This window comes from Microtus pennsylvanicus, chromosome 11 (genome assembly GCF_037038515.1).
Source record: "Microtus pennsylvanicus isolate mMicPen1 chromosome 11, mMicPen1.hap1, whole genome shotgun sequence".
Classification (NCBI taxonomy): domain Eukaryota; kingdom Metazoa; phylum Chordata; class Mammalia; order Rodentia; family Cricetidae; genus Microtus; species Microtus pennsylvanicus.
The window spans coordinates 94,541,613-94,563,421 of NC_134589.1; the positions used below are offsets into that span (position 1 = coordinate 94,541,613).

Genomic DNA, 21,809 nt, shown 5'->3' on the forward strand with positions numbered 1-21,809 from the left:
TTTTCTGGTCTTCCAAATTACCTGGATTCAATTCCCAGCATTTACATGGTGGTTTACAACCATCTTTAACTCCATTTTTGGGTGTCCAGTGCCCTTTTGTGGCCTCTGTAGGCACTCAAAACACATGTAGTAAATAGACATGCAGGCAAACACCCATATACATAAATAATAATAATTTACAAATCATTAAATATTTACACATTTGTTTTCTGTCTTACTGGCCTCTGAACCCCTGTATGTATGGAGAGATTTTAGAAATACAGTGTAAAATCCTTATATGGTCCTTATATCAGATGTGGAGGGTTTAAACCTGAAGCTTAAGTTTGTAATCTTTAGCATTTACTTTTTTCTTCCTTGGAGCTGAGGTCTGTATCTGTGAGAAGGGAACTCCACAGGGCTTCCCTGAGACTAGGAGTAACACACAGACAAGAGTATGGGTTAAGTTCCCAAAGGCGCTTCCACTTTAATCATAGTATATCACATGAAGGCATGCCATAACTTTCCTAAGTACATAAAAACAAATGAAGTTGGCACTGAACCAAGCCAGCATCCAATGAGAGAGACAGAGAGAGAGAGAGAGAGGAGAGTGGTGACCAGTGAGACCCATTTTTGTTGCCTGTTTCCTGCAATCGTTAAGTCCCAAAGAAATCATACAGAGGTCTACCTTAGTTATAATCTGATTGGCCTAGTAACTCAGACTTCTTATTAACTTTTATAAATTGTATCATCCCATTATTCTTATCTGTGTTAACCACGTGGCTTGGTACCTTTTTTGGTGAGGCAGTTACATCTTGCTTGCTCTGTGGTCAGATCAGGACTGCAGAAAAGGACTTCCTTATTTCCAGAATTCTCCTGTTCTCCTTGACCTGCCTCTACTTTCTGTCTGGTTGTTCTGCCTATACTTCTTGCCTGGCTACTGGCCAATCAGCATTTATTTAAAATATAATTGACAGAATACAGTCCCACAGCACTTCCCCCTCTTTTTTAAAACAAGAACTCTGAATCTAATATCCCTTGTTTAGCTTTTCTCCTGACTATTAGCCATAACAACTTGTAATCAACATTCTAAATAAAGGAAAATATCCATAGTTCATTTTTTGAGAATGTGGGCATAGTTTTCCAGGCTATTTCCTGCTGGTTGGGGGTGCTGATAATCTTATGGGGACCTAAAAAAATTCATAATTACCATCAAGTCATGACTGGAGTATCCTGTGAGGCTTGATCATCTCAGGCAGCAGTCTTGAATCTGTTCTGGATTTAAAACTCAGACATCTGGGCCATCTGTTCCTACTGGAGATTTCTCAGGAGCTCTTCCTTGATCAAACCTGAATTTTCTTAACTGAGAATGAATCCACAGCCTCTTATTTCCTGTGGAAACAAAAGCAAATCCTTTTCTCCAAAGTAACATAACTTTTGACTTCAATTTTGAAGTCAAAATACCTATCTTGGATTAATTCAGCAGCATTTATAAATAAATATCTTTTAGCAGCTGTTGCTCCTTCACCATTCAAGCAATTCAAAAAGAACATAGTAACATACAGTATCCAGACTTTGTTTATTTTTCATTTTTACATGGCTTTATTTTAACCTCTTTTATTTTTTGGCTTTTTGAGACAGGGTCTCTGTGTATCTTTGGCTGGCCTGGAATTTCCTCTATAGACCAGGCTGTCCTTAAACTCACAGAGATATGCCTGCCTCTGCCTCCCAAGTGCTGGGATTAAAGGAGTGTGCTACCAGACCTTGAACTCACAGAGCTCTGTTTGCCTCTGTCTCCCAAATGTTGGGATTAAAGGTGTGTGCCACCACACCCAACTACTCTCTTTTAAGGATTTTAACCTTTTTCTTTTTTCTCCCAAGCCTGCATACAATTTTAACACACTGTAAACCTGTTTGGAGGCTTTTTCTTCTAAAATTATCTTTACTATATCTCTCTTTTTCTGACCATGTGAGTCTTTAATTTACTAAGCAATATGGGGAGGATTAAAGCTGTGGTTTTGATGGCTGAATACACCCCATTCCTTAGCTTTCTGAGATTCCAGCCTCACGGCTGAGGTACTGGCTGTAGCCATGTTTATTGCCACAACTCTATGGCATTTCAAGGTCCCTGCAAGCAAGCAAGCTGTAGCAGTGTACTCACAAACCACACTCAGATGCTCTGTAGTCAGACCTCCTGCCTGAAAGAGTCAGAGTTTGCCCTAGCAGGATGGCCCAGAAAGCTGGCATTTTAACATGGTGTGGCTTTTTTCCTGCTATGACTGAAAACCAAAAAGCATGTGGTCAGCTTTTTATCAACACCATTTAAATGTTTTGTGGCAGGATCTCTTGAAAGAGCTGCACAGTTTTACACCTAAAGCTGAGTCAGGAAGCCTCTCTTAAATGAGAGAACTTTCCTCTAGCAAGCAGAGCCCATCTGAGAAAATGCTGCTATTAAGAAGCCGTGTTTAACTCTATCTTTTTTCCTAAAGTAACTTCCCAAGCTCTCTCAGGCTTTTAAGTAGATTTGGTCAGCTCTACATTGGCACACCATTTGTTGTCCGAGATTCTTGTTCCTGCAATCATTAAGTCTCAAAGAAATCACACAGGAAGTATAGGTGGGACAACCAGACAGGAAGTAGAGGTGAGTCAACGAGAACAGGAGAATTATGGGAAGAAAGTGCATTCTGCAGTCCTGGCCCAGCCACAGAAGAAGCAAGATGTGACTGTCCTGCTGAATAAGGTAGCAAGCCACATGGCTAACACAGATAAGAATAATGGGCTAATATAAGTTATAAGAGTTAATAAGAAGCCTGAGCTAATGGGCCAATCAATTTATAATTAAGGTACACCTCTATGTGATTTCATTGGGACTTAACAATTGTGGGAACTGGGGAGGATAGAAAACCTCAGACAACAACCCATGGCTTGCACTTCTTTCCTTCTAATGGCAAAGAATGACCAGCTATTGGTGTTCAAGTCATGGTGAAGATGTCTTTATAGCTAGAGATCACATTATGTTGACTGAGCACTCAGCCCAAAATGAAACTCAAAAGGAGCAAATATTTATTGATGCTCATATGTGAGAAGAAAAGAATTGCCAAGCCCACAGTGCATTGCTGAAAAATTATATAATACATTTGTTTTGGATTCTATCCCTTTCCTATTTCACTTTCCTACTTTCCAACATTGGGTCACTCTTTCCTGACTTTTCTCTCAAATTCTCCTCCTGTGCTTAAATGCTTTTCTGAAGATCTACTTGTAGGGAACCCTAAATTACATCTGTAGATTCATAAGTGAGTAGAAGACTATGGTGACAGTGTGGAACCCTTTGTTAGAGAAGGCTGGAGATGCTAATTCAAGAAGTGGGATTTAGTTTTTGCTAAGTGTCCATATATGAATGTTTGTATGTATGTGTATGCACATGGAGGTACAAATGATATTATTTGAAAGGGGGAAGAGATTAGCAAGAGGGAGAAGTTGGAACAGAAGAGAGTAATGTAAGATGAACACATTTAAATAATTTGAGTCCTTGGTAGATATAATAAACTCTGAAACTCATCACTTTGGGCAACTATTGTGCTTGTGAAACATTAAAAAAATCTTGACAGATGACCCTGATGGAAAGCTACATTGTGTATGTTACTCTGGACATCTATCAAACAGTTTACATGAGTGGCTCCTCCTGAGTGATGCCACTTGAATTCCATGATGGTGTCAAGTGACAGCAGTCAGGTCTGAGCAGGGCTGGAATTCTGAACCAGCTACTTGTCAGTTAGGTGAACTGTATATCTCTGGATCTTGGCTTCCTAGTCTAAAGATGAAGATGATAACAGGACATGTTATAATGTTTTGGCCCAAACTCAGCAGTAATGGGAACAGAAGTGTGGGCATGGTGTCCAGCGTGTGGAGGCAGCATAACAGTCCATTGCTCTTATCTGTTTGTATGCTTGTTTAGTGTGGAGGGAAAGAAATAAACCTTATATGTCTTTCTCATTGACTTTCTATATTAGATTTTTGGATGGAGCTTCTCACTGGCCTGAAGTGTCAATTAATGTAGGCAGGCTGGCCAGTGAGGTCCTGGGTCCTGTCTCTACCTATCTATGGCTGTATTATAAGCACCTGCTGCTACACTCAGTTTTTTCCCTAGGTGCTGAGTATCTGACCTCATGTTTATGGGTTAAGCCTTTTATTAACTGGGCCATTTCCATATTCCCCCACTTCACAGCTCTTATGATGTCACCACTGTCAGAGGGTTGCTTTATCCACTGTGGCTGTATCATGACAATGCTTTGGACCAGTGGTATGGTTTCTAGCCTGGTGTGCATATGGCAACCCGGGGAGACATTTCCCTGCCCGAGGTAGGGGATGGAAGAGAGAGTCCTGCTGATTTGATAAGATAAAGCCATGACATTGAACATTGTGAATTGCACAGTGATCTGCTCCATCTTAAAGTGTTATTCTGATCAAAGCACCAGCACTGCTGAATTGAGAACCCCTGCTCTAGAACGCATGGAACCCTCAGTAAATGTGCACAGTGAGGAGATATGCCCATTACACAGGAGCAGAGGAAAGGGATGTTGATCTACTTAGAGACTCCATAGCAGTATGGATGCTCCTTTGTTCTTACCTGTGCTGTCGCTCTCAGCATCAGCCCTGCCCTTGGGTGGTCCTCAGTGTGTGACAAGTGTGGACACTGCATCTGTACCCAAACCACCTCAAAGTAAGGTAAAGCAATCATTTATTTCCTGTGGGCTTTCATATAGGACACAGCAATAGTTCTTAAAATATTATTATGATACAGGGTTCATGGATTCTAGCAGATCATTGTTCCTGCCTGCAGGGGATTGTTATCTTGCTTGCCATGGCTGTCAGGTGCAGTTCACCATGTTAACAGCTGCTGTTACTATATGAATTACATCTCCATCACTGTCACACGCAGACAAGGAGAGCTCTGGGAAACCAGAAAGCCTTGCATAGAGGATGGGACCCAGATTTTATTCTACCACCAACAGTTATGGTGGCTCACAACTATCTGTAACTCCAGTTTGGGGATCTGATGTCCTCTTCTGATATGAGGACATCAGTCACAGATGTGATTCACAGATATACATGTAGCACAACAGTAACATGCATAAAATACAATGATAAATAATAAAAATGCATGTCTAGTTCACATTTGTGGAAATTGGCAGCTAGAGCTATGAATGCAGATGGTTTTAGTTGTCCTGGCTATCTTTAATTGTCAACTTGACATAGCCTAGAGTCATCTGAGTGGAAATTTCAACTGAAGAATTTCCCAGATCATACTGACCTATGGGCATGTCTGCAAGGGGTTATCTTGCTTGTTAATTGGTGTGGAAGGACCCAGTCCTCTGTGGGAGGTACCATTCCCTGGGCAGGTTGCATGAGCATGGCAGTGGGCCAGGAGAAAATCCTCTTTCGTGATTGTTCTCTGCACTGCCATAGTTGTGAGTGAGACCCTGGTTAGGAGCAAAGTTGTGTGGAATAGCAAGCATGGCTGCTTTCGAGCTCTTGCCTGGAACTCTCACCATGGCTTTCCTCTGTGGTGGACTATGACCTGGAAGTGCAAACCAAATAAACTTACTCCTCCCTTAAGCAGTGTTTGGTCAACATGTTTTATCGCAGCAGTGGAATGGGAAGTAAAACACTTGGGCACGTCATCCACTGTGTGTTTCTTAAACACATGGCCTAGTATTTATTGAAGATACGCCCAGGGCTGGGAAGATAGCTCACTCAGTAAAGTGCTTGCCCCAGGAACTGGAAAAAGCTAAGCATCACATTTCTTCTTTCCAGTCTTGATTTCCTCATCTAGAAAGAAGGAAAACCATGGTAGCTACATCTGTATCCAGGTGGTAAGCCTTACATGAGATGCTAAACTCCAAGGGGCAGTCAGGAGCACCGGTACTTATTTCTGTTCTCATCACAGAGACTTTGTGAGCCTTGATGTTTTGTTTTCTCAAATGCATGTGTGGGCATGTATGTGTACATGTTCCCTTGTGTGGGGGCACATGTATGTATGTGGGTGCCTGATGTTGGTACTAGGAATCTCCTCCAATTACTCTCCACCTCATTCAGTGACACACGGTTTTCCACGCGAACCCAGTTCTCTCACAAGGGTGAACTTAGCCCCTCCAGCCATCATTCTCTAGGGGATTCCCTTTCTATGCCTTGAAAGTCTGGAACAGCTGGTGGGCCACCACGCCCACCTAACATGTATGTGAGCTCTGCTGAGCTGAACTGCTGTCCTCACACATGTGTAGCAAGCGCTTTGCCACTGAGACACCATCCCATTATTAGGGTGGGCAGAGGCAGGGCAGGAAAGGGGGGAAGATGAAGGAGATGAGAGAGAAGCTCCAGTACTCTCTGTTTCAGAGACAGTTCCTTCCAATTTAAATTACGCTTGTTCAGTGGTGTGTGTGTGTGTGTGTGTGTGTGTGTGTGTGTGTAGAGTACAGCTTGGCAGAAGTTGGTTCTCTTCTTTTGCCTTGTAGGTCCTAGAGATGGAACTCGGTTCATTAACCTTGGCAGCAAGAGACTTTACCTGCTCAGCCGCCTTGCTGGAACTCAAATATTTTCAAACAGCATGGAAACTTGTGTATTCTGAAACACACACACACACACACACACACACACACACACACACACACACACACACACAGAGAGAGAGAGAGAGAGAGAGAGAGAGAGAGAGAGACGGAGAGACAGAGAGACAGAGAGAGAGAGAGAGAGAGAGAGAGAGAGAGAGAGAGAGAGAGAGGAGAGAAAAAAAAGAGGATTTCTGTGGCTTTGTGATCAGTCAGTCTAGCCAAACTGGTGAGACCCAGGTTCAGTGGTGAGCCTGGTAAATACATAGCATACTGCAGGGCAGAAGGAAGCCTCAACAAAATATTTATTGAACTTAACATGCATCTGGCCCTTCACTCTGGGTGATAAGTCCTCGGCATTGTGGGCCCTTCTGTTTCCTGGGGGGGAAGCAGCTTTATTTCAATAGGCTGGTCAAGTTAATGCAGGTGCTGGAGGAGCTTGAAAGGAGATGAAAGGCTTTGCGTGGTGGGGATTCTGAGGGCCAGGCACACTGTGCTGTCCTGACAGATGTTTAGAAGATAAAAAGAGGCAGGAGGAGGAGTCTGCAGGATATTCCGGGCTGGAGGACCAGCCTGTGCAATGAGTCACAGGCCAGCCAGAGAAAAGTATACCTGTGACACCGAGCCAGAGAGAGAAGCAGGGCGTCCAGAGGATGGGGACCCTTTTAGAGGATGTCCATAGACATTATCAGGAAGATGAGGAGGGGGCACAACCCACTCAAGTTGAAGTGTGAGATGATCAAACTTGCATCCTAGATTAACCTTTGTGAGGCTAAAATTCCTCCCCTCCCTCTCTCTCCTTCACTTTCCTCTCCTTCCCCTTTCTCTCCTTACCCATTCCCTCTCCCTATTCTTCTCCTCCCTTTCCCCTTCTTTCCCATCTCCTCTCTGCTCTTCTACTTTCTCTATTCCTACCCCCTTCTTCCTTCCACTTCCTGTCCTACTATTGCTGTTATTATCTTTGTTCTCAGCTTTGTGAAAGACTCCATTTTAAACTCATGCTTCTACTGTACCAAACGGACAGTACTATCCATGGCCAGTAGGAGGAGCCAGAGTCTCCCTCTTCTTTGTAACCATAGCAGGGGGGACTGTTCCCCTGAGTTGTCCTAGGAGCTGTCCAGTCAGCACCTCCCACGACCATTCAGTCTCACACACATGTGACTAGAACAATTTGTCTGGAATTGGACAGGTCACTGTGGGAAATGCAGCAGCCTGTTCTTTCCAGACAGGAGGAATGATGCAGTGCCATTGGGATGGTGACAATAATTTTATTTTAAATTGCAGTGGCTGTCTTCCCTTCCTTTCCTTTCCTCCGTCCTTCCTGTCTTCCCTCCCTTCCTGCTTTCCTTTCTTCCTTCTTTTCCTTCCTCTCTCACTCCCTCCTTTCTTTCTTCTTTCCCTCACCCTTTCCTCCCTTCTCCCCCTCTCTCCCTCCCTCCCTCTTTTTTTCATCCCTCCCTCTCTCCCTCTTCCATTCCTCTCTTTCCCCCTCTACTTTAGACAGTTTCACCATATAAACCTGAATGGCCCAGAACTCTCTGTGAGAGCAGGCTGGACTCCGCCTCTGCCTCTACCCCATGTGAGACACCATGTACTGGTTCTTGTTAAGCTTCCTTCAGCCTGGTAGCAACACAGACATCAGTGGTCACCTCCAGCATTCATGACTGATATATCAAAACCTGTTTCTACTCCCAAATAAATAAACAAATCAGAACAGATTCAAACTCACCTTGATTTTTGGATTTGTAATTTTTTATTTCATTTATGATTGTAAACTTATGTGTTAGAAATAATAAATTGGCTCAGCCATCAGCCATTTAATAAGCCAACAGTCAGTGTTTCTGCCTTGAGTGCTCAGGTCCACGTCTCCCTCTCAGAACAGAGAAGCACTCCAACAGAACTCCCCATTAGCTGCCATTTATTTCTTCTCCCATTATTGGTAATTTGCCTCTAAGTTGAGAATCCCTCTTTTACAAGGCCTGGCATCTCCTGCTCGGCTGGACAATTACATTGAAATTCTGCGGCTCTCCTGAAGCAAGCAGTTTTGGGGGGAAATGATTATGATGTTGCTAACCTAGATTTATGGCCTCTTTGTGCTTTCTGGAAGGATAAGAGACAATGAGAAAAGAAAACACAGTTGTTTACGTACAAATGTATTATTGTTGGGGAGAGTTTTGAGAAACCCCCTGGTTACACACAAGCCAAACTGCGAATGACTGGTGCGGGTGGCAGAGGCAGCTCTGTGAAGTTTGCAAGGGTGCTCTCTCAAGTAAGTGTGATTTCTAATTGCATGGTTTTCGTAGATTGATGGTTGTGGGTAGGAGAGCGCTGTTTCCTAGATTGTGAAGGAAACATAGACTACATAATAATGATGAATGATGATAATAATAATATAAAGTAGTGACTAGTAAGTCTGCCACTGATGGGACCCTGGGGACATTCATTTTGGCGACATCCCAGAAGAACACAAGGGGGTGGGGTGGGCCTTGTGGCATACTGTTAACCAGAAACCAGTGGCCTCAGGTCAAGGGCTAGCGATGAGTGATGAGGTCTGGCCTTCCTGAGGTGCATCTGCTGTCAGCAGTGGGGTGGTGCAGTGGCTTTCTGGGAATGAGGTAGACCCGCCCTGGGGATCCAGGATACTGGCAGAGGACTTGGGGTCTCCAGCCAATGTTAGAGCTGGCTCCTTGGAAGACTTTATTGTGTAACATAATCATTTGGAATGTAAATGAGAGAGGGAGAGAGAAGAGGAGGAGGGGAGAAAGGAGGAAGGAAAGAAGGGAGGGAAGGAGGGAGAAAAGACAGATGGGTAAAAGGAAGAAAGACAAGAGGGAAGAGAGAGAAGGGAGGAGGGAAGAAGAGGAGGGAGGGAAAATGGAAAAGGAAAGGAAAGAGATCAAGAGAGGGGAATGAAGGAGAGAGGGATAACAGGGGAAGGGGAAGAAAGAAAAGAAAGGAGGGAGGGAGAGAAGGGGAAAGGAGGGAGACAGGGATGGAAGGAGAGAAGGGGAAAGGAGGGAGACAGGGAGGGAGGGAGAGAAGGGGAAAGGAGGGAGACAGGGAGGGAAGGAGAGAAGGGGAAAGGAGGGAGACAGGGAGGGAAGGAGAGAAGGGGAAAGGAGGGAGACAGGGAGGGAGGGAGAGAAGGGGAAAGGAGGGAGACAGGGAGGGAGGGAGAGAAGGGGAAAGGAGGGAGACAGGGAGGGAGGGAGAGAAGGGGAAAGGAGGGAGACAGGGAGGGAGGGAGACAAAGGGGAAAGGAGGGAGACAGGGAGGGAGGGAGACAAAGGGGAAAGGAGTGAATGAGAAAGAAAGGGGAGGAGGAGGAAAGGGCAGAAGGAAGGAGAACAAGAGAAAGAAAAGGGAAAGCGGAATAGACTTTGGAGCTGGGAAGCCATGGAGAACTCAGCAGCTTCCCTGCTTTACTCTCCAATCCCTTAACTTTCCACCCTGTGAAACAGGCAGATTCGGGGCATCAGTTTCATCTGGCTGTTGAGATGACACAGGGCAAAGGACATAAGCAACACATTGTAGTGTGAGTTGAATAGGAAGGCCTAGGCAGAACCACGGGTCTGCCTGTCAAGGAGCTGCTGGGAAGACAGACTCAGTCCCTAACCACAGAAGCACTCTGCCCACTAAGAAGTGCCCACTAAGAAGGGTGTAGGTTAGGTCAGGCCAGGTCTGACTTTCAGAGTTAGAGATCATCTAGATGGGTCTAACTTTTTGTTTCTGTCAGGTAGAGATTCGAGCACTTGCCAGAAACTTCTTAGAACAGAAGTGGACCAGGGTAAGGGGGCTCCATCCCCTTAACCTTCCCTAAGATTCCTTTTCCTACATTGACTGGGAGGGACTCAGGAGAGGGGGCGGAAACAGCAGAGATGGGAGAGGTGCTCGGGTTGGGGTGCTGAATGAGCAAATCCACTTTGGGAAGAGGCAAGCAGGGGCATCACCCTGAAGACCTCTGGAAGGCAACTTTCATCTCTTGTGCGCTTTAGGAAGAGCCTGGGGGCTCTGAATCCCTTGCCCAGAGTGGCTGCTGGAACCCAATGCTGCACGCGTGACCGTGACCGCGGCGACGCCGGGGAGGGAAGGGGGAGGGGGCGCTCCCTGGTGCTCGGGATTATTTTTGGCTCGCCAGCCCGGCTGCTCGCTGCCTGTCGCGCGCGCACTCGCGCGCGCGAACACACACACACACACACACACACACACACACACACACACACACACACACACTCTCACTCACACATTATCTCGCGCTCTCCCTCATTCTCCTTTGTTTATTTTCTAATCTGGATTTTGTTGGTTGTGCTCTTCTTCGCTTCCCTCTGACCCCGCTTGCTAGAACTCCCGCGGGCCACCGGTGCATGCCTGCTGCTCCCCAAATCAGCGTCACCCGGTCCCCTCCTCCAGGCCTCCTGGAGCGCGGGGTTTGAAGGTCACCTCCTTTCTAGTTCCCCTAGCAAGCCCAGCCGCCGCCACCCTCCTCCATCTGGAGCCCAGAAGTGTCAGTCGCTGCGGCTGCTACCACAGATAGGGGTCCGTGCGGGGTAGAGGGGAGGGGAGCCCGAACTCAGAGCCGTGGGGGAATTCCTCCCTCTTCGCATCGCGCCAGACCCGGCTGCACCCGCTGAAGAGTGGGGGCGCTGTGCCAGCTTCAGGACCCACGCGTGCGCCTCGCGGACCCGAGAAGCCACCAGCGAGTCGCGCAGCTTGCATCTGGAGGGGACAGCCGCGCGCCCCGCCCCGGCGTCCGGAGCCGACAACTCTGAGCGTCCTCCCTGCTCAGGGCAGATCTGAGAGGACCGTGCGCATCTCCAGATCCCGAGAACCCCGCGCTCCAGACCGGGTGGCCTCGGCCATCAGGGCCCCTTAGGGGTGATCCGGACCTTCGCCGCGCCCAGATACAGGGCGCGGCTGACCTGCCCTGAAGTTGCGGCCAGCTTGTGTGAGAGAATCCAGCATCACAGTTCGTTGCCTCTGGCGAATGCTGAACGTGGCTGTGGGGTGCATAGAGCACTGAGGAATCAGGGGGTCCTGAATCCAGGAGGAGGCGACAACTGTCGGGCTCCCGAGGAGTTCTAGGTAAGTCCAGGCAGAGTCGCCCGCTTCTGCGCTCCCTAATCAGGACCCAACCCAAAGGGTCCCAGGAAAGGAAAATCGAGGTTCCACCAAAGCTGGTCTCCCAGCGCGACTCTGGGTGTGTTGGATCAGGAACTTTCTGCAGGGCAAGAGGAGCGATCTCTTGGCCAGTTCTTGCAGGGGCCCCCGACCTTGAGCCCCCCACCCCGCACATTGTCTCTTCTCCCTTCATGTCCTTCTTTGCCCAAGAGCGTTCCTCCCAAGCTTCCAGGATGCCCCATCTGTCCTCCCAGCGCTTCCCAGGGGCAGTATCCTGCCTGTGCACTTTGGGTCAATCTTCTGGGTCGACTACCTGGGGCACTGGGCGTACCTTTCTGGTTCTCTGCTGACTCCCAATCTCGCAGAGGGAGGAGGCACTTTGGTGACTGGGAGGCTCTTTGGAAGGGCAAAACCACCGATGAGGAGCGGGGAAGAGCACATTGGGTGAGGGAGGACAGCTGTGTTTATTGCCAGGTCAATGTCCCGCCGCCTTGGACCCCAGAAGAAGAGATCAGCATGAAAACCTTGGAGCTGGGAACTCTGGTCATGCCCCCTGGTTCCTTGGGTGCCTCGTGGGGGGAGGGAGAACTAAGATCTCAGTGTGCCTTGGAGAGTAGGCAGGGGGGTCCTACCAGTCTTGGCCAGTCTCTCAGTTCCATGGAGATGAATGCAAAGGCAGAGCTGGCTGAGCTCACCCAGTGGGCCACCTGGCCAAGAAGCTCCTGGAGCCTCCAAGGTCCCAGCTTCAGAAACCAGGTGTCTCACAGCACCCAGAAGATGTCTGCCTGACGGCTGAGGGAGGGGAAGACACCAGTGCGCAGTCCACCCTAGAGCCACTGGTCATCTCCTCTGTCAGAGCCTACACCAGGAGGCTCCTGATGTCCCTGCAAGCTCCAGTCCAGGGCGTGCCTGCGTGCCTGCCTGCCCCAGAGTGATGAAGGGGGCTTGGGTCTGGCTTCTACCCAGTTTAGAAGTCTTCATCAGGCAATATGAAACAGTCTCCCAACTAAGGGTTTTCTCATTTGAGCTTGGAAATGGGAGAGGTGTCATGGATCGCTCTTTATAATTATAGTAGTTTTTACTTTGAAATCCCTCGCAAGGAACCAACCTGGCCTTGCCCTGACGAGTTCAGAGAGGACCACCCACTGCAGGTCCTCCTGCACCCCTGTCCTACTTGGTCTACCCTCCCCAGGCTCTTTGTCTTTATTATCAAAAGAGGGGGGGAAAGGGAGAAAAATAAGATAAAAGAGGCCAAGCCTCTTCAATTTTTAAGTGACCACAGAAGCCTGGCTGGAGCCACTAGCAGATTTATTTTGGTCCAAGATTTTTGTTTTGGTTTTTAATTTTTATTCAGAAGTAAGAGCCTGGGCACCGCTCAAGGGCAGAGGTGCGGGAAGCACTGTACAGACCCACACTGAGACTGCAAGCCCAGCTCTGTGTTGATCTCTGGAATAGCTGATCCACGAGAGCTCCGTGGATCTTCACTAAGTTAGTTTATGTGATGTCTGCTGGGTTGAGATGGAAAGGGAGCCAACAACGTCTGGGGTCTAGAGACTGGGATGTGGTGGCAGGCCCAGAAGAGCACAGCACTCCTGGCTCTGTTTCCCTGACAACTGTGTGACCTTGGGCAAGTTCTTTAACCTCTGGCTGTGTTGATTCGCCTGTACAATGGGAGCTTCAGTGGTGGCTCTGTCATTAGGTGGGAACTGAATAACAACAAGAAATACCTAGACTGGGACCTAGTGCGGTAAGTGCCTGAATTTTAGACATTTCCCTTTCTTTTTATTTTTTTCAACTAAACTGCTTTCCCTTTCAAGCCTCGTCATGTTCAGTGAGTTCTAGAAGTCCACTAGCTTCTTGTATGTACATCTTCTTCCTTCTAAACATACATATGTAACCAACTCAGGCAAATTGCAAGAGGTGTTTCCTGGGAGGGTTGCCCAAGCTCTCCAGGCCTACCTCTGCCCTGACCTCTCCTTTCTCTATTCTGATTGGGGCCAGCTCTCTCCTGTCGGCGGCGTGGTTGGTGGTTGGTTTTGACCTATGGCTTCCAAGGTACCTAGACCTAAAGTCAGGTTCTGTGGCACATAAGCCTTTGTCTCATCAGATAGAAGGCTGTTATCATCTCTGCCTCCTGGGATGGAAGCCCTGTGTTTTTGTAAACCCTCTTTAATTGGAAACTTACTTCTCTGGTACAGGGAATATTTTGAAAAGCCAGGAATTAAAGAATGTTAGAGGTGGCTTTCTGCAGCACATATCTTCTGACTCACGCCCTGGAATACAGGGTTGTGTAGCATTATCTAATTGCAACAACACAATTATGGCCATCCCTCATCCTCCAAAAGGAGGAATGTAGGAGAAGGTACCCTAAGCAACCAAAGTGTTCAGATTGAAGTATCTTACTTTATTGTAGTATGAACACATAATAGGGTTTACAGGGTTTTTTTCCTCCCCACCCCTTGTTTGGGAATGGAATCCAGGCTTTCAGCATACATGTTATGCAACTGCTGGATCCCTGAGCCATGACCCTAGTCACTCAGTGAAGGCTTCTAGGAAGAGGCCACACCTCTAGCCTCTTACTAGAGGATTCTAGAAAGGCCAGACACTGAGACACACCCACAGTCCCTCATTGGTGGATTCCAAACAGGTGCTTTAGTACTGAACCATGCTTCTAGTCACTCATTGGTGGTCTCTAAGCCAGGCCAATGCTCTACCGCAGAGCTGCAGACCTGTGTCTGGAGCCCCTCCTTCATAGAATTTTCAGAGCACTGCACATAATGCCAACTGCAAGATGCCCGTTCCCAGTATATTTCACCTCAAGACAAACATGGCTAACAAGAGGCATTAGGAACACACACCCTACGTGAGCCACCAGGTCTGTCTCCATGTCACATGCAGGAAGTCTGACCAGATCCCGGAATGACTTCAGAATCCATCTGTCTGGAGATGCCTTATATGGAGCAGGGAGCAGGTAGCAGGAAGATGCCTGTTGAGGTCTGGGGACAGTGATTCATCAACCAACAATTTGAGTGATGTCTTGGTAAAGCATGATCTATTTCCTTTGCTCATCCTGTCTTTACCAATCACGCTGTACCTCCAGAGTTTTCTACCCTAGACCAAGCTTTGAGGACACTGTGCCCCTGACACTCATCTGTCCTATCCAGCTTGGTGATAGTCCCACATAGTGTGTGTGAGCGCTCATGAGCATGCACACGCTCGTGTGTTTGTGTCTCTGTGTGTGCATATGTGTCTGTGCGTGTGTGTGCGTGAGCATGTGTGCACATGTGTGAGCATGTGTCTGTGTGTCATGTGTGTGGTGTTTGTCTTGTGTGCGCATGCGTGTGTGCACATGTGTGAGCATGTGTGTATGTGTGTGTGCATCATGTGTGTCTCTTTGTGTGTGTGCGTGTGTGTGTATTTTTTCCTCTAAGGTCTGATCACATGCTGTCTCTACTTTCTCACTGATGTCTCCTTTTCAGTTTTTTAAATAGGCTCAGGCCATTAGGTGTTTTTTTTTTTTTACTAATTTGATGAACTTAATCACACAAATTTCTATGCATTTGGTCATATTGAAAGTACTGAGTTCAGCATGGTGGAGGACAGCTACAGTGGGCACTGCAAATGCTGAGAAGGGCTGGGATTTTGAGTCAGCCTGGGCTACATAGTGAATATGGAAGTCTTTCCATTTTTGATTGCTCTCTTCCATTTCTTTATTTAGGGTTTTCATTTGCCTTTTAATTAAAAATAGATTTGTCTTCATATAGCATATTCTGACTAGTTTCTGTCCCCTGACTCCTTCCAGATTTCCCCACTTCCTCACATATCCAAATCTTTATCTCTCTCTCTCTCTCTCTCTCTCTCTCTCTCTCTCTCTCTCTCTCTCATTAGAATACAGGTATCTTAAAAAATAATAAGAGAAAATAAAAGCAAACAAATACATCGTGTTTTTATTAAAATCCTTTCTGATCTTTAGTTTTGTACCTCAAAACATGGGTCTGGACTTATGTCCAAAACATTGCACTTATGTCTGGCATTTCTCCTTTCCAAACTCCACCATTTTGCTTACACCCTTTAAGCTCCTGGGTTCAGGAATGAGCGCGTTCCAAGAGGGAGACTGTATTTGACAGAGAACACACTCTGGGGACACAGCAATTTCCCACTGGCATGAGACTATGAAAATCTGAAAATCTTGCTACAAAGGTCACTGGGTAACTTGTGCTGCCTGTGCCTGACATGGGGATCATGCAACAAGCATGTTCCTAAATTAATATGGACTCAGTGGCTCGCTGAGACTCATCCAGGAATTTGCCACAGAGATGTTTACCCTCTAGTGTGGGGATGTTTAAAGGAGCCACAATGTTTTCTCCAGTGTCTACCTTCATTATTTAAAATACTGCCCCAAGGCACATACACATGAAAATTTAATTAAAGGATTAATCAGTGATGGATCCTCAGAGCAAGGGGACCCAGTATGGTAAGATAACGTCAGTGCTGAGCACAGACTAGGCTGAAGGCCTGGGGTGTTGCACTGATAATGACATATGAGGTCACAGGAAAGACAACTACTTCGTATTTCACATCTGTTGTTGCTCCAGCTGGCTTGTCACTGGTCATTTCACACAAGATGCTGGGGGCTGGGGGCTTTCCAACAGCTAGGAGCAGGATTGCAAGCCAGACAATACATAGAAGATGGAGATACCCACTTTTGTCAGGATAATGACAGAGGTTACAAAAGTTACAGTGTAGCAGTGTGATAGGGGCTTGGAGAACAGGTGCCAAGGCCCAGGGGTCTGGTGACAGAACGCGTGGGGTCTGATGGACAAACATGGGTTCTGAAGGAACACGGGGTCTGATGAAGGAACGCTGGGTCAGATGGACGAACATGGGTTCTGAAGGAACGCGGGGTCTGATGAAGGAACGCTGGGTCAGATGGACGAACATGGGTTCTGATGAAAGAAGTGGATTCTGATGGAGGAACACAGGGTCTGGTGAAGGAACTTGATTCACTGTATCAGTTACTTTTATGCTTCTGTGATAAAACACGATGACCAGGGAAGTTAAGGGAGAAAGTGTTTATGTGGGCTTATAGTCCCAGAGGAGAGAGAGCCAACATGGCAGGGAAATGTGGTAGCAGGCATCACTCATGGTGGCCGGAGCAGGAAGCTGAGATCTCAGTTCCTGAACAGTAAGAAGCAGACAGAGCATGCTAGAAGTAGGGTGAGGCTTTGAGCTCTTGAAACTCACCCCTCCCACTTGTGACGTACTTCCTCCAGTAAGACCACATCTCCTAAATGGTGCCTCCATCTGGAGACCACGTGTTCAAATGTCCAAGAGAATGGGGAACATTCTCATTTAAATCACTACACTTATCCAGGCCCTACTGAGGAGTCTACATAACACAGTAGTGGAGTCTCCCAGAAATCTTCATGAGGAGGAAAACCATTACTTATGAATGGATTGGGCAACCTGGGAAACTGCCACATGATTTGTAGATCCTGTCTGTCTTGATTTATGCTCTAGGCCTTATCTTATCCTATGGGTATATTTGGTCCCTCCGTGTATTATTAGCATTTGGAGAGACAAGCCTGCAACATTCAAGAACCTAGAATGCATTATTTCCCCTCTTTTAGCGGTTTTATAGTCTTTCATCAAAGAAGAGAGAACAGGGCTTAATATTCCCGGGTAGCTTAGCAGTGGAGAACTTGCCTAGCATGTGTGAGATACTTGGTTATGACCCCAAATGAAAAATATAGACAAAACTATCTATCATCTATCTATCTATCTATCTATCTATCTATCTATCTATCTATCTATCTATCTATCTATCTATCCATCTATCATCTATCCACCTGTCAATCATCTATTATCTGTCTATTGTTCTATGATCACTACCTATCAACCTAACTATATATCTATCATCTGTCTACTCATCTGTATATCAACTCTCTAGTCAACCTGTCTGTATGTCTCAGTTTGTAGGAAAAAAGAAGTCCATTTCCCAGTATTGTTTACCGTTTGGGAGAGGAAACCCTGGGCTTGGAAGTTTGCATTCTACTGCTTAGCTGTTCTTCCTTGAAGTCCTCTCTTAAACCAGGTAATGCCAGTCCACCGAACATACAAGTCCTTTCTTGACATCCCTGCATAAGTTCGCTGAGAATAGTGGTCCATGGTTCTAGGCTCCTCATCCACTGCTTTTGTAGGCTCTTGCAGAGTCCAGAACCCGTCTGACTCACTGTTTGGTGTGGGCAGGATGGTGCATGTTCACTGAAACAGGTAGTGGTTCCTCTGGAGAGAGCCCTGAGTGCAGATAACACTGTTCACTGCCTCTAGAAGGTAGAATATACTTTGCTGTGGGGTTTCGACCTGCGAGCAATCAACTCACCCTCGCTTGACTCCCAACCTATCCACAGCCTTGGGCTCCATGTCTGTCACTACCTATGCAATGAGGGGAACAAAAGGTCCCTGCACCAGATGCTTCCCACACAGTACAGGCTGTGCTGAGCACACTACCTACACCATTGTACGGCATTTTAGCGGGTTTCTGACACACAGAGTTGCCTCCACTGCCCAACAATTTGCCTCCCTACTCCTTTTGAAGGCTCTGGCCCCACTCTTCCTGGCTCCCTGCGGGGATTCTTTCTCACTGCAGGCATCCTATGAGCTCCTGAGTGGTGGTCCCTTCTATACTTCCTCTTATCTGTTTGTAAACTCCAGGGGACTCAGCACATACTTGGCCAGACCTTTCTGTGTCCCTGGCATCTTGCAAATTGCCTGGTGCTTCTAGTCCACTTTGAAGTTTAATTCATTCTTCACTTCCCTCCTTACTTCCCTTTCTCCCTTCTTTTCCCCTCCCGTGTGTGTGTGTGTGTGTGTGTGTGTGTGTGCACGCGCACATGTGTGTGAATGCTAAAGAATACTCTTCCGTTCCTCAGGTGCCATCCACCACATTTTGTTGCATTGTTTGCTTTTTGAGTCAAGGCCTGTCACTGAAACTTGCAGGTTCTGTTAGACTGGCCAATAAACCCCAGCAATCCTCCTACCTATGCCTTTCCAGGATTGGGATCAAAGGTATGCTACCATGCATGGCTAATTTTTGCATGGCATTTAAGCCTCAAAATCAAGTCTTAATGCCCCGGAAGCAAGCATTTTACCAATGAACCACCTCCATAGCCCCAAGGTTATTCTTTGAATCCCCAAGATTCATTTTTGAATTCCTCTTTTGGAGATTGACAGTGAATTGCAAGTGGGCTTTAAGCAATTTGCTCACAATTACCTGCTGGAGCAACTGGGCTGCATGTTCATGAGTTTGAGGCTTATGGTGATATCCGTTCACAGATTCTTTTGCTGTATTTTAAGCCTGAAGTGCGGTAGGAGTTATGTCGTGCAGTGGTTGTGTTGGCTAGTTTTATGTCAACTTGACACAAGCTAGAGTTATCTGAGAGGAGAAGAAAACCTCAACTGAAATAAAAATGCTTCCATAAAATCAGCCTGTAGGGCATTTTCTTAATTAGTGTCTGATGCCATCCCTGGGCTGGTGGTCCTGGGTTTTCTATAAGAATGTAGACTGAGCAAGCTACAGAGAGCAAACCAGCAAGCAGTGCCGCTCTATGGCCTCTGCATCCAGTTTCCTGCCTTGTTTGAGTTCCTGACTTTCTTCATGATGAACAGTGATATAGAATGTGCAAGCTGAATTAACCCTTTCTTCCCCAAATTACTTTGGCAATGGTGTTTCGACACAGCAATAGAAACTCTAACCAAGATGGTTGGTACCAGAAGAGGGGTATTGCTGTGACAGACCTGGCCATGTATTTGGGAGGATTATATAAAGACTCTGGAACTTTGAGCTAGAAAAGCCATTGAGTGTTGAGAACTCAGTGAGGTGTCCTGTAGGAGCTTGGAAGATAAGAATGTTGAAAGCAGTGCAGAAGATGAAGGCCTGGCTTGTGAAGTTCCAGAGTGAAGTTTAGACTCTATCAGGACCATTGATGTCTTGAACTAAGAGTCTGTCATTCTTCTCAGCTGGGGATAAAGAGTCAGCCGTGATTAACAAGAGGCCAGCACCACTGAAGTGAAACTGTTGTGCTATCGGGACAATTGATGCAGTTCAGCTGGAGCTAAGAAATTAGCAGTGGTTAAGAAGAAACCAGCATCTCTGAAGTGAAGCCTTCTGGGAAGTGTTTCTTCAGGGTCACCACACAGAAGTGGTATTCTGAATTGGCCAAGGTTGTACCTTATGCTGGCAGCCGAACTTGGTAATGTGAGTATCACCAAGTCTCACTGGTTTTGAAGGCATGAAAGGGTCATAGTGAGTAGCTCAGCCTTGGCTGGAGACCATGAAGAGAGCCCAAGAGGGGCTATTGCTGCAAGTGCAGCCCAGTTGCAGCGAGGGACCCCAGCAGGTTTGCAGATGTCAGCATCATGGGATGACCACTGAAAAGAGAAGAAGCTGTGGAGTGGAGTCTAGAAGACATGTTGTGTGTGCTGCAGAGGGCAGAGCTGGAGAACTGACCCAAGAATGTCATGGCTGAGCCCAGAAGAGGAGCCCAGAAGATTATGAGTGGACCCCAGGTTATGGACATTGAGTTATTTATAGTGTTGGAGCTTGGTTTTGCTTTGTTCAGATTGTCACTGGGCCACTGCTCTTCCCTCTTGAAGTAAGGATGTATTTAATTTTGATTTTATAGGAGCCCACGGTTGAGAGACTGAATTTTTAAAAAGATTTCAGGTTTTAAAAGAGACTTTGAATTTTAAAAAAGACTGAATATTAAAGTTTTTGAATTCATAAAGACCACAGACTTTTTTTAAGTTGCAAAATGTTTTATATTGTGATATTGATATTAACATGTTCTCCGGGGATGAACAAGAAAGGGAGGGTTGTGGCTTAACGATGATGTGTTTGTGTGTCAGGCTGACAAGGAGTCAATTAAGTTGGCTAGTTTATGTCAAACTGACACAAGCTAAGATCATCTGAAAGGAGGAAACTTCAATTAAGAAAAAGCCTGTGTAAGATCGGGCTGTCGGCAAGCCTGTAGGGCATTTTCTTAATTAATGATTGATGGGGGAGGGAGGGCTCAACCCACTGTGGGTGGTACCATCCCTGGGCTGCTGGTCCTTGTTCCTATAATAAAGCAGGCTGAGCAAGCCATAGGTTGCAAGCCAGTAAACAGCTTCCGGCTGTGGCCTCTGCATCAGCTCCTGCCTCCAGTTTCCTGCCATGTTTGAGTCGCTGGCCTGACCCAAGGAACCACTGTTCCTCTGATGATGAACCGTGCTGTGGAAGTGTAAACCAAATAAACCCTCTCCTTCCCAAGTTGTTTTGGTCATTGTATTTCGTGGTAGCAATATAAACCCTAACTAAAAGCAGTCTTGCTTCTTGGTTCTGCTCGCTCTGGAAAGCCAGGCTAAGAGCATCGTCATCACCCGGGGGAAGCACGGCCGTGATCCCATTCACTGCAGCATCCTGCACGGCGTCCATGCTGACTGTGATGTCCAGGGCAGGCTGTCTGTGGCAGTAGCTGGTCATCACATGCTTGAGGCTGGCACTGCTTGGCTGACCACGGACTGTGGCGAGTACACACAGCTGCCTACTCCGGGTTGTCTCACCACCCACACCCGCTGTGTCTGCGTTTCTTCTGGCTGCTCAAAGAAACACGGGACACATATGCAGGGATTTAGCAACGCTCACCTCTCTCTTTCTGAGTCTGTCTTGCTCTAAGTTAACGTCTGTGCCTCTTTCCTGTGAATTCCAGAATAGGGGTTGTTGATAAAAACAAAACAAAACAAAACAAAACAACTTAATCTCTTAATCTCAGCGGTGGCTGTGTCATTATCAGAACCCTAGCAATTCTCTGTTGGGGCTCCTTTCACTCCAGAATGTCAAGGGAGTTGTGTATGTGTGTGCTGTGTACTTAGGTCTATGTGCACATGTGGTGTGTGTGTGTGCGCACGTGTGCATGCGAGAAGTGTGCACGTGAGTGTCTGTGCACTCACATAGAGGCCATAGGAGAATCTTGGACATTCTACCCTATTAGTCTCTGCCATACTTCCTTGAGATAGGGTCTCTCACTGAACTAAAGCTCGGCTGTCAGCCAGGAAGCCCCAGTGACCCTC

General features: G+C 46.8%; 1 protein-coding gene across 6 annotated transcripts in view; it reads left to right on the plus strand.

Moving 5' to 3' along the window:
• The first annotated feature begins 10,733 nt into the window (after positions 1-10,733).
• Rbfox1 (RNA binding fox-1 homolog 1) overlaps positions 10,734-21,809 on the plus strand; it is a 1,543,972-nt gene continuing 1,532,896 nt past the window's right edge. For 2 of the 6 annotated variants that reach the window (XM_075941990.1, XM_075941985.1), the window contains exon 1: positions 11,239-11,663. The gene's annotated coding sequence lies outside the window, so the exon portion shown is untranslated. Of the gene's footprint in view, positions 11,664-21,809 lie in introns of all 6 variants that reach the window. The other 4 variants (XM_075941979.1, XM_075941983.1, XM_075941971.1 and 1 more) reach the window with 4 other exon arrangements.